Source organism: Cnephaeus nilssonii (assembly GCF_951640355.1).
Source record: "Cnephaeus nilssonii genome assembly, chromosome: 7".
NCBI lineage: Eukaryota > Metazoa > Chordata > Mammalia > Chiroptera > Vespertilionidae > Cnephaeus > Cnephaeus nilssonii.
The window spans coordinates 27,347,031-27,361,078 of record NC_137078.1 but is presented as its reverse complement, the minus strand read 5'-3'; positions in this window follow the sequence as shown (position 1 = coordinate 27,361,078).

Sequence of the window (14,048 nt, the reverse complement as noted above, 5' to 3'; positions counted from 1 at the left end):
TGCATTCCCACCAGCAGTGCAAGAGGGTTCCTTTTTCTCCGCATCCTCTCCAGCATTTGTTGTTTGTTGATTTGTTTTTGATAGCCATTCTAACAGGTGTGAGACGGTACCTCAATGTTGCTTTGATTTTCATTATTCACAGATGACATGATATTGTCCATGGAAAACCCTAAAGACTCCATCAAAAAACTACTAGAACTAATAAATGAATTCAGCAATGTAGCAGGAACAAAATTAACACTCAGAAATCTATGGCTTTTTTATACACCAATAATGAACTCACAGAAAGAGAAACTAAAAAAAAAAAAAAAAAACTCCCATTTACCATTGCAACAAAAAACTTAAGGTGCCTAGGAATAAAATTAACCAAGAAGGTAAAGGCCCTGTACTCAGAATATTACAGGATGCTGAAAAAAGAGATAGAGGAAGACATAAGCAAATGGAAGAATATACCTACTGTGTTCATGGATTTGTAGAATCAACATCATTAAAATGTCCATACTACCCAAAGTAATCTATAGATTCAATGCAATTCCCATTAAAATACCAATGGCATATTTCAAAGACCTAGAACAAACTCTCCAAAAATTCATCTGGAATAAAAAAAGACCACAAATAGCTGCAGCAATCTTGAGAAAGAAGAACAAAGTTGGAGGGATCTTAATACCAGATATCAAGCTATACTACAAAGCCACTGTTCTCAAAACTGCCTGGTACTGGCACAGAACAGACATAGAGACCAATGGAACAGAACAGAGAACCCAGAAATCAACCCAAACCACTATGCTCAATTAATATTTGACAAAAGAGGCAAGAGCATACAATGGAATCAAGATAGTCTCTTCAATAAATGGTGTTGGGAAAATTGGACAGATACATGCAAAAAATGAAGCTAGACCACCAACTTACACCAGACACAAAAATAAACTCAAAATGGATAAAGGACTTAAATGTAAGATGGGAAACCATAAAAATTCTAGAAGAAGCCATAGGCAGCAAAATAGCAGACATATGTCATAGCAATATCTTTACCGATACAGCTCCTAGGCAATCCTATATAATAAAAGCCTAATATGCAAATAGGCCAAATGGCAGAATGATCGGCCGCTATGACATACACTGACCACCAGGGGGAAGATGCTCAACACAGGAGCTGCCCCCTCCGCCCCTCTCCCCTCCCCCCCCCCCCCCCCCCCCACAGCACAGCGCGGTGGCGGGAGCCTCTCCTACCTCCGTGGCAGTTGGACATCCCCCAAGGCTCCCAGACTGCAAGAGGGCACAGGCTGGGCCAAGGGACCCCCCCACACACACCCCGTGTGCACGATTTTTGTGCACCGGGCCTCTAGTAGAAAATAAGGAGAAAACAAACAAATGGGACTACATCAAACTAAAAAGTTTCTGCACAGTGAAAGAAACCATCAACAAAACAAGAAAGCCCACTGCTTTGGAGAACATATTTGTCAATGCTATCTCCGATAAGGGCTTAATCTCCAAAATTTACAGGGAACTCATACAACTTAACAAAAGGAAGATAAACAATCCAATAAAAAATGGGCAAAGGATCTAAATAGACTTTTTGAAAGAAGACATACTCAAAGCCATTAATCATCTGAGAGATGTAAATCAAAACAACATTGTATCTCATTTTTGTTTTTGTTAATCCTCACTGGAGGATATTTTTTTTCCATTGATTTTTGGAGAGAGTGGAAGGGAGGGGAAAGACTGAGAGAGAAACATAGATGTGAGAGAGACACATTGGTTGATTGCCTCCTGAACATGCTCTATCCATTGAGCAAAACAGGCCAGGGCTGTATCTCATTTTTGTAATGATATATTTCTATTCCATTTTATGAATGAACTATAGTTTAACACTTCCTTTACTGATGAATGTTGAGATTGTTGTTGTTATATTTCCCCATACATATCTGTGCACATTTGTGAGACTAGTTTTTTTTATATATTGTTATTGATTTTTAGAGACAGAGGAAGGGAGAGGGATAGAGAGATAGAAACATGGATGAGAGAAGAGGTCATTGATTGGCTGCCTCCCGCATGACCCCACTGGGGATCAAGCCAGATCCTGCAACCCAGGCACTTAGCCCAAAGAATCAATCTGGCTACCTCCTGGTTCCTGTGTCCACACTCAAGAGCTTAGCTACACTAGTTATTTCTTTTAGATAAACTTCTATCAGTGGAAATGCTCATTCAATAGCTATAAATACTTTAAATACTCAAATTTATTTCCAAATTGTCTTTTTACAAGTCATACTCTCACTATTAGTGTATTAAAATGCTCATTTTCACATGAATTATGGACACTTAAAAATTTGGGGTATATGTTGTTAAACAATTATTCATAAAATTTCAACCAATTTAGATTCCCTCTACCAATTAAAAAAATAAAGAAAAATAAAGGAAGGAAGGAGAAACAAAGAAGAAAATAAAAAACTTTGCTATTTTCTTACTTAATAATTATAGCATGACTTTATTTGCAAATTTGATTAATGCCAAAAATGACCTTAATTTTCTATATAACTTCCACATAGAAGAATAATATGTAAACAATATTGTATTTTTGACTCCTGGGAAACTGATCCATTAATGAATAACCTTCCCCATTTCCTCCTGAAGTGCTCCTGTCATTCTTACAGATTTATAGGAGCTTCCGGAGCTCCAGGTCTTTAAATCACTAGCATTGTTGCCCTTGGTACACTTCTAACAAATAAAAATTTTACTACACATACATTAGAGTATATATTTCCTCATAAATTATTTCTAAAATAACTTTTAGTCAAGCCTTTTGCTACATCTTTAATGTAAGCAATGTGCTCACAGTATATAGCAGCTTCAGAGGTTGTCTGAAGCTTTAGGGAAAGAGGATCTTTAGAAATAGAATGCAGATATCAAAGAACGGGCTACAAACCCTTTTAAACATTTAAAACATTGAGATGGTTCAGGGCAATGTGTGGTATTAGTCAAATTGGTTTACATGATTGCTTCACCTCTCTGGTCCATTCTATAAGCTGATATATGTACACATGACTGCCTATTTATACTAATAAAAGGGTAATATGCTAATTAGACCGGGATACCTTCTGGATGTCCTTCTGGACAAAGCCATGGTGGTGGGGCTGAGGCAGAGGTGGTTAGGGGCGATCAGGTTGGCAGGGGAGGGCAGTTGGGGGTGAGCAGGCCGGCAGGGGGGGCAGGTGGAGGTGATCAGGTTGGCAGGAGGGGCAGATGGAGGTGATCAGGCTGGCAGGGGGAGGGCAGTTGGGGGCGATCAGGTCGGCAGGGGGGGGCAGTTGGGGGCAATCAGTCCAGCAGGGGCAGACAGTTAGGGGTGATCAGGCAGGAACGGGGGGCAGTTGGGGTTGATCAGGCCATCAGGCAGAGTGGTTAGGGGTGATCAGGTAGGCAGGCAGGTGAGCGGTTAGAAGCCAGTGGTCCTGGATTGCGAGAGGGATGTCTGATCCCTGTGGAATTTGGCCTAAACCGGCAGTCGGACATCCCCCGAGGGGTCCCAGATTGCAGAGGGTGCAGGCCGGGCTGAGGGACACCCCCCCCACCCCGTGCATGAATTTCGTGCACCGGGCCACTAGTCATGTGATAAGAACCAAGCTAATCACTTACATACTGTGGAAGTGTGACAGCATTCAATTCTTGGCCCTGGAGTTGTACTAGCCTAAATAATATAATGACCCCTAATAAGTAAAATGCTTCTTAGCCTTCAGATTAGCTGTGATGAAGCGTATCTGACAAAGAGATGTTCTAGCCATCTAATACCAAGTCATCCTGTTGTTTTGTTTTCAAGGAACATAAAAATGCATTCTATATTCATGGTCTTTAGAGTTCTTAAGGATCTTAGTAGTGTTATATAATTAAGCATAAATACTTAAAAGAATACTAAAATAACATCTAGTTTAGGCATGGATGGCTTTGGCCTTCCAGGGTTTGTGAATAGTGTGATCCTTATGATGTGAGAGAAATTTATGTTTTAAAAATTCACTTCAGATGAAAATTGTCCATATGCTCTTTTGGACCCCTTCTGTTAGCATTTATGGAGATGAGAATTGGGTCTCATGTTCATTTGGAAATGAAATAAGAGAAATAAAGAAAAATTATTAAATAAGATTAAGCCTTCTGAACTGTGAACTCTGATATTTTCCTTGACTTTGTTTGAGTTTTGAGTTTATTTTTTATTTGCAGTAGTTCTTTATTTTGGAAAATGTATGTATTGTTTGCCATCCTTTGAAATTTCAAAAGGCCAATCACAAATTATAATTTATCAGATGAAATAACATGGGGCTATGTGACAAAAATCAGTGGTTCTGGTGACCTTTGATGAAGCCTGTGACTATGAGATAATATAGACAAAGAATCTCTGAGAGTAAACTCAGAAGACTGAAGTTCAGAAATAGTGCTCAACATTAAGCAGACATACTTTTTTTAAAAAAGGACTTCAACAGTATTGAAAGGTATTGTTTGTAAAAATAGATTCTTTTCAGGGTGAAATGATAAATTAACATCAGAAATTCATCATCACACATTTTCTCTGGAACCAACAAACAGAAGTAGTTTCTTTTCTTTCATTATAATTGATTTGATTTTAATTTTGACAGTCACTGGAAGTTATCTATCATCTATACTTTTGACAATGAGGCAAGAAAATGGGATCTATGAATAGGATTTTCCTATGATGTGGGTAGTTGTCATTACTAGGAGGTTTAGTGTGAATAATAGATGCCAAACTTGGCTTGACTCCTCATTTCCAGTCCTTTTTACTTCTTTTGTATTGAATTGCTAATAACCAGCTTCTTCTTTTGTCACAAAGAAAGAGTGGCTTTTTTGTTTGCCCACAGAACTGTATTACTCAGCGCTGGGCAATGAGTTATCAAAGATGATAATCCACTCCTCTGGAAGCAGGTCTGAATCCACAGGCACTTCCACAAATAACAGACTGCAGGCTTTCGAGCAGACACTTTTATACCCTTTTGAAAGCTGTTTATTAAATCTGGAGAGGAACTGGCTGGCAGAAAGGGAAAGCTACACCAAATAGGCCTATTTCTCTCACTGTGGAAACATTTTCTTCTGCCTCAGAGGGAACGGTCCATGAGAAACTTGAGTAATGTTAATGCATTTTAGACCATCCAGCCATACATGTATGTTTCCTTTTTAAGCCTCCTTTAGTATTAAGGAAAGGATTTAAAGGAGCAACAGTCTAGGGTGTTTTAAAAACTGATTGCCTATTCTAGTTCAGTGTCCCCACAGGGAAATCATTTATAAGAAAAATCGTATTTACTGGAGAATTATTTTTCATGTTTTCTTTGTCACTTGGAATGCCTATCATATATACTTGTATGAGTCAGGAAAGCTGAGCCACTGTGGATTATGGGATAAGGGATTTAGTTCAGGAATCAGGACTCCACAGTGTGGGGGGAGGCGCGGGCCCAGGTGGGAGTGGGAGCAGTACTGAGTCAGAAGCCACACATTACCAGACACCCCGGGGGGATATGGTGAAGGGGCAGGACATGCAAGGCTGTGGAGCTGTGCCTCTATTCCTTTGCTGCCAAGCACTTGGTGGGGGGCCTCAGGCTCCCATTGGTCAGCGGGGTCAGGGGACGGACCCGCCAGGCACAGAATGGAGGAGAGTGAGGATCCACTGGAACCCGCTGGCATCTGCATCTCTGTCACCACGTCTAACCCCGCTGATTTTCATTCAGAGAATGAAATGCTGCTTCACTTCTGCTTCCAAATCTCATGTGAATCCCTCCTTTGCTAGCTTTACTGAGAACCATACAGGGAAGGCCATTCTAGAAAATGCAGTTTGCGCGTATCCGAGTTGACCCATTGCAAACCTCCATGGTATTTAACAGAGAGAACCGAGATATCCTATAGGAAAAACTATATTTCTATCTCGTATTATCACCCCCTACAATAAAAAAGAAAAATGTCTTGAAAATATTTATCTTAGAAAGAAATAATGGTAACATTTTAGAATATTTTAACAGCCTCACTGAAACCCTTGTAGCTTTCAGCCTTTATACTTAATTTTCCTCATTGACAGTCATATGGTACACAAAGTATCAAAAACTATAGTGCAGGACCATGTCAAGGTCAAGGTTTCATATGGGTGGTTCTGAATATCTGGTATTGTATGCTAAGACATCTCTTTCTACCACGGCCTACTAGACAAAGGAACATAATTTCTTACGGGTGTACGTGCCTCTTTCCTACCACCAGTGTACAGAATCACCAGTTTTTAAAAGATGGATAAAGAAAATATCTAGGCAATCTGAACTCTGAATGTTTTCTGCGTTTTAACTAATTGAATAAGAAAAAAGGAAGAAGCACTGGTTAAATGTATTTCCCATCCGTATTAAAGTAGAAAATAAATATTTTTCAATGTAAATATGCAAATAAGTAAATAAACATTTCCATTATTAAGGAAAATCCATTTTTGCAAAAACTTTACCTTATCTCCAAGTCATTTCAATGATTAGAACTTGCTTTTTTTTTTGTCTTGCTTGCACATGACTGCCAGCCATCATCAAGTGGCTAAAGAGGTTGCCAAACTTACTGGATTCACAGCACCTTTACTGCAGTAATTTTCAAAGTGCTCCTAGGTGAAAAGAAATAACTAATATTCCAAGTTTATTTCATTATGGGCAAACTAATTACTTTATTAAGTTCATTAAGGTCCAAGCAGCTTAATAGCTCAAGTGGTGTTTGGTAAATGACACAAAATGGGAAATATCCTGAGTGCTTATGTGAATTCATAGTAGCACCAGGGGTGCCTCAGCACATAGTTTGGGAACTGTAAGGCTAGACTGAGAACAAAGCCTAATCAAATGGTCTCCCTTGTCTTATTTCTTTGCCTGTACTCTTTCCAAATAATTTTTCTGTGTGGTAGATATTTAAAACAAATAAAAATAAAAGCTTATCAGTGTAAGTTTTGAGCACTATTTCTGAACTGCAGTCTACGGAGTTTATTCCTGGGGTATATATATATATATATATATATATATATATATATATATATATATATATATATATTCATTCCTTACCCCCAATTGGAAGAGAGTGGTGGTACTAAGTACAGCAATACGGTGATTAAAAAATAAGTTTTTTTCTGGCTTAGCCATTCTAAGAACATTTTTCACCCTAGGGCAACATTGTTGTGTAACTAAGCTTTCTGTAATGTCCTGGGGTTTGAGCAGCTTTTCCTGGGTGCCTTACTAATTGCAGCGGAGGAAATGCACTCCTTGCTTTACCAAAGCAGTGGCACAGATCTCTGTCGTTGAGCTCACTAGCACCAAGCTGCAGTGATGCTCTGACTCACCATGGCCTTGAACCACTGGAAGTCAGGTTCACAGCTAGAGCCATGATAAATTTCTAGCTTCTCCTCACCTACTCAAAAGTGATGACAGCCCCTCAGGCAGCGAGGGAAGAATCCCAAGTGCAGCCCAGCCTCCTTGGCAGAGTCTTGAATCCTGAGGCAGCAGAGCTCTGACCTGGCCAATCAGAGCTGCACACAAAAGATGGGACTGATGCATGATTCATGGACCCCTGGGTGTGCGTAGGAACGAATTAGGAAATGCCTGTTACAGTAATAGACTTCCTTAAGAAAAGGAAAGCTCAAAAGCACTGAGATTTGGGTCTACATTCACTCATGGGACGATGAAGACTAAAATATTCAGGTACACATCCAGTTCTTTTACTCCTGTTGCTGAAGCCACTGACTAGGTCTTGCCTTTCAACAGCAGTTGTCCCCTTACTGTTGCTGCCCTGGTGGAGGAGGGGGCTCTCCCACTGGTGATGATAAGAGTTTGGAAGCAAGGATAGATGGCCAGGGTGGGAGATGCACTTGTGTGAAGATACTTTTCATCAAGTTCAGAAGTGCTATGCTTTCTGGCTATGCATGATTCATGATGCAAGTTTTCCACCTGAACAGAAGCTGAGGGAGCCTTAGTCTCTCTTTATTCCAGTTAATTCCAGTCATCTCAGATCAAATGTTTAGCCCTAAAGTCTTCATTTCTACTCCCAGGAGACTTCGAAGGGATTCATGTGAAAAGGAATGTTGGCTGCCCACACTGTTTGAGAATCCTCCTTAATTTAACTGCCCCCTCTTTCATTCCCACAACATTAAAGCTATATATCCAAATGACCCAGAAGCCTCATTTTCTCCTTGAAATTTTTCTCTGTGAAAAATTCTCAATTCCAGTGACTCCGATCACTTAACGAACCCTCTTATTTTTTGCTGTTCCACCTTCTGAATTACTTATGAAGCAAGCTAACTTTAAGTGCCCATTGAGGCATTTTTTCTTTTAATGGAAACAGATGCAGGCTCAATTTTGCATGTCAACCCCAAAGAGCAGCATCCATACTTCTTAGGATTCAATTTGAGATTTTGGTTGATTTCAGCCTAAATAACTGACAATGTGGAAAATTCATTCAGAAGGTCATAGGAAGAGATACGTATGCTATTCCTTAGAAAAGGTCCTTAAAATTTTCTCTTTGAAGTATTGCAATTCTCAGTGTAAATTTGTACATCTTTATACTAGGAGAGATTAGAGTCAAAATACTTATCTGGAACAGACATTTGAGAATTTTTATAAGAATATGTATCATTCCACTGGAGTTAATTTTTTTCATAGTTTTATATATAATTTAAATATATATTATATTTTTTCCATAGTTTTATATATAATTTAAATATATATATATTTATATATTTATATATAAATATATATATTTATATATAAATATATATATATAATTTAAATATATATATATATACATATATATATTTAAATTATATATAAAACTATGAAAAAAATTAACTCCAGTGGAATGATATATATATATATATATATATATATATATATACATATATATATATATATATATATATATATATATATATATGGCTTGCACGTGAAGGTGCTCCGAAAAGCTGGAAAGTGGTGCCTGGATTTATGAAGTTGGAATTGTTTTCATAAGTTATTTTTATAGGAAATGTTATTTTATTTTTTGAGAAGAATATAAAGTATAGCCTGGGGAATATACTCAATAATATTCTAATAACTATGTATGATGTCATATGGATATGAGATTTATCAGGATTATCACCTAGTAAATTATAAAATGTCTAATCACTGGGATGTATACCTTAAATTAATATCATATTGTATGTAAACTGTAATTGAAAAATAAAAATTTAAATAAAGAAAACAAAAAAACAAATAAATTTTTAAAAAATGAAGTGTAACCGTACCAAAAAATAAAATGTTATTTTAAATGATTTAATGATATGAGTTTCTTAGAGGAAATTTTGCAACAGATTCTTCTAAAATATGAAGAATTCTTGCTTTAAGTCATTGGATACTCCCAAATATATGTACTGTGTGGTTGTATTTCTATATAATAGATTTTTTTTTTTAAAGCAGGAGAGATAAAAGGAGGCTGGTAGGCAAATTTGAGAAAATTTAAGAAGGCTTTTATAAAATTATACTCCATAAAAAGAAAACAAGGTATCAGTATGTTTACTATGAAAACTGAATCACTGATAATTCCCCACAGGGAAGCTGGAAATAAAACTGAGAGTTGGGGTGGGAGATGGGAAGCAACACAGGTCAGAAGCTTGAAAGAAAAGAAGGGGTCTAAAGTGAGAAAGCATCAAAGGATAATTCAATGTAAATATATGGATTTAAAAAAATTTCATTCCTCACCTGAGGATATGTTTTTTATTAATTTGAGAGATAGAGAGTGAGAGAGAGAGACTGGTTGCCCCCCATATGTTCCCAGACTGAGAATCAAACCCCAGATGTAGGTATGTTACCTGACCCAGAATCAAACCACAACCTTTTGGTGTATGGGACAATGTTCCAACCAACTGAGCTACTGGCCAGAGTAAAATATATTGATTTTTTTAAAAGGAAAAACTTACATCCTTCTATCAATTACAAATATTCATGCTAAAGAAAAAAAAATCTCAAGAATGGTGGAGACAGAGGCTCTGGAAACATCAAAATACTTCACTTATATAACAGGTACCAGAATTTATCTATATATATAAAAGCCTAAGCAACCATTACAACCGGTCAACTGAACGGCTGGTCGACCGAATGACCTGTCAGCCAGTCACTATGATGCTCACTGACCACCAGGGGGCAGATGCTCATCACAGGAGCTGTCCCCTGGTGGTCAGTGTGCTCCCACAGCCAACCTCCTGTGGTCCCTCCCCCTGTCTGGCTGGCCCCGATTGGCCCCCTATTGGGCTGGCCGGCCAACCTCCCGCAATCCCTCCTCCCGGCTGGCCAAACACATGCAGTCCCTCCCCCCGGACTGGACTAAATGGCCCCAATCGGCCCTGATCGCTGGTCAGGCCGAGGGACCTCACCAGTGCACGAATTCGTACACTAGGCCTCTAGTTTTTAAATAATTAAAGCATGATAATAATATTGTTTGCTTTATGAAAAATGTCTTCAAAAGTATTTTAAAGTGATTTTCTAAGTGTGTGATTGTTGATTCTTTTCAATTAAAAACAGGATTTTTGGAAAGTAAAAAATGTGCTAATAATATTAGCACACATCCACACACATTCTAATTACCAAATTATCTTCTTTGTTGACACTGAATAAAGAATGCAACTTTTATTTTTATCATAGATATTGCTTTCAAATAGAAAAATTGAGACAGTAAAGCTGAATCGGAGCTAATGGGCTTTTAAAACCTATAATTCATGAGTATTCAGAAAAGGTAAATTTGACCTCTATGGAGAAGGATTTGCAGTCTAATAACATTGTAATCGATAATATTCTATGAGCTACACCTTTTAAATATAATGATTATACAGCGTGGTTTATAGCAATGCAATAGTCTAAGTGGCCAATTCATGTTCCATTTCTATATTTGTCTCTTCTGTTCCTACCTTCTTCCTTGATATTCATCTCTTTGGTCACACATACACAGTAGCTCCCAGGACTGGCCCTTGACTTGCAGTGACAGGGCCTGAGGGGTGGCTGTGATTTAGGACCAGGAAGTGAAAGGTTAGGAGCAATGGCTAGTAAAGAATAAAGCTGATAAGCAGCAGTTGCAAAAGGTGACAGTGACAAACACTTAGCTGTGTCTTGTATTGGGTACCAAAGGTATCTGAAGAATTCTTGAACTATCTCCCTACTTTTTCTCCTTAATGGAATTCCCACTTGATTGCTGTGCAGTTTTCTCCATCAATTAAGCCGTTGGAATATCCATGTTTGAATTTCTTTCCCCTCCCCTCTGCCTACAGCCAGATAATAATTTTCATTATCTGCTCCTGTCTGCCGCTAACTTACCTCTGAGACCATGGATTGAGTCCATTACCAAATACTCATAACCACGGATCTCATTTTCCCCTAAAGGACCTATGGTTCTGATCTTGAAACAACCCCTCTTGTGCATATTTGTCTGATTTTCTTGTGCCATGATGGCAGAAAAACCTGCACTTAGAAAAATATTATGATCAGGCTAAGAGGCGAATCACTCTCAAGAAGACAATGGGTTGAATATCTGGGAGACAGAAGAGGGGCATGGCAAGGCAATTAGATAAAGAACTCCCTGCAGATGTCAGGATTCAGGTAATCTACAGGCTCTGAAGGTTAGGATCATGACAGGAGAATGTAACCATTCTCCAGCAAACATTTATTAAACATTTACCATGTTCCAAGCACCTTGATTATGAAGTCTGATCTGTTAATGATGGTTTATACACTTCCACAATGTTGGGAATTAATTCTGGGCACTAACAACCCAAAGCCCAAATATGGGGACAGGTAGAATGAGCATGCCTGGCTGAAGGAGAGATGCTTAGATTAAACTAAGGGGATAGTCTAGGAACAACCTGAGGACTGAAATTTGCCATTTATTTTTTTTTTACCTAAAAGCATGGCTGGTTGCCTTGACACAGTATGGATGGACCCAGTACTCTATACCTTTAAAAAGCAACTTCCAAGTGATTCTGATGGCCAATAAATTTTGAATTGCTGAAGGGGCCAATAATATTGATTCATAAAAAGATATTTGTTAAACATGCTACAAATTTACATGCAAAAATAATTTAGAAAGCACTCCTACTCTCATGTAGCTTGTATTTTAGTAAAAATGTTTTTTAATCCAAGCTGATATCTAAACAACATAAAATTGATACAGGTAGAATTGAGAAAAGAAACTCCATAAAATTTCAGGAAAAGCTTTGTGCTGTAAAAGAGCATTTGAGCTGAGGTTTGAAGTATGGTTCACACTGAAATTATTTTTAATACCAGGGAATCTATGTTTACTGTTGAAAGATTATAAAATATAGATAAACTATACACATATACACACAAAATAATTTTCTAATTTATAGAGAACCCACATGTGTGTGTGTGTGTATATATATATATATATATATATATATGTATATATATATATATATATATGTGTGTGTGTGTGTGTGTTTTGCTAAACTCTGAATATAAATATAGATATAATTATAAATATATATGTTAGATGTTTATTTCTATAAAAATTGAACCATTTTGTATATGTTGGTTTTATGTTTCTACCAAGCAACATACTATGTATATCATTCATGGAAATCAGTATTTTTTTTGCATCTTATTTTTAAAAGAATCTTTATTGTTGAGAGTATTATAGATGTCCCTCTTTTTTCCTCCCCATTGCCCTCTCCACCTGTTTCCTTCCCCACCCCAGGCCTTCACTACCCTATTGTCTGTGTGCGTAGGTAATGCATATATGCATATAAGATCTTTGGTTAATCTCGTCCGGCCCCCCAACTCCCTTCCCTCTGAGAATCCTCAGTCTGTTCCATTTCCCTGCCTCTGATTCTATTTTATTCACCAGTTTATTCTGTTTATTAAATTACTTATTTGTTTCTTTTGATTTTCAGATTCAATTGTTGATAGATATGTATTTATTGCCATTTTATTGTTTCTCCTCCTCCTCCTCCTCCTCCTCCTCCTCCTCCTCCTCCTCCTCCTCTTCTTCTTCTTATTCTTATTCTTATTCTTATTCTTATTCTTATTCTTATTCTTATTCTTATTCTTATTCTTATTCTTATTCTTATTCTTATTCTTCCTCCTCCTCAAGAATACCTTTCAACATTTCATGTAATACTGCTTTGGTGGTGATGAACTCCTTTAGCTTTTTCTTGTCTGTGAAGCTTTTTATCTGACCTTCAATTCTAAATGGTAGCTTTGTTGGTCCCTGCTATTCATCACTTTAAATATTTCTTGCCACTCCCTTCTAGCCTGAAAATTTCTGTTGATAAATCAGCTGACAGTCCTATGAGTGTTCCCTTGTAGATAACTAACTGCTTTTCTCTTGCTGCTTTTAAAATTCTCTCTTTATCTTTAAGCCTTGGCATTTTAATTATGATGTGTGTTGGTGTAGACTTTTTTGGGTTCCTCTTGTTTGAGAATCTCTTCACTTCCTGGACTTGTAAGTCTATTTCTTTCACCAGGTAGGGGATGTTTTCTGTCATTATTTTTTCAAATAAGTTTTCAATATCTTACTCTCTCTCTGCTCCTTCTGGTACCCCCATAATGTGAATATTGGTATACTTAAAGTTGTCTCAGAGGCTCCTTATACTATCTTCATAATTTTGGATTCTTTTTTTCTTTTTGCTCTTGAGATTGAGTGATTTTTTTGTTCTTCATATTTTAAATCATTGACTTGATTCTCGGAATCCTCTACTCTACTGAGTCCTTGTAAATTATTCTTTATTTCAATTAGTGTATGCTTAATTTCTGACTGGTCCTTTTCATGGAAATCAGTATGAATCCATAGCATCATTTTTTATTGCCTGAATACTATGTACATTGTATACAGGTGTATTGCTATTTATCAAACTAATCTGACAATGTTGGGAATTTGAGTTGTCTTTTTTTTTTCCTATTATAAACATGCCAAAAAGAATATCCTTTAAACAAATTCCTTTCCTTAATGATGAATTCTAGAAGTGGAATTTCCTTGTCAATGCATATATATTTTTTAATGGATATGTAGAA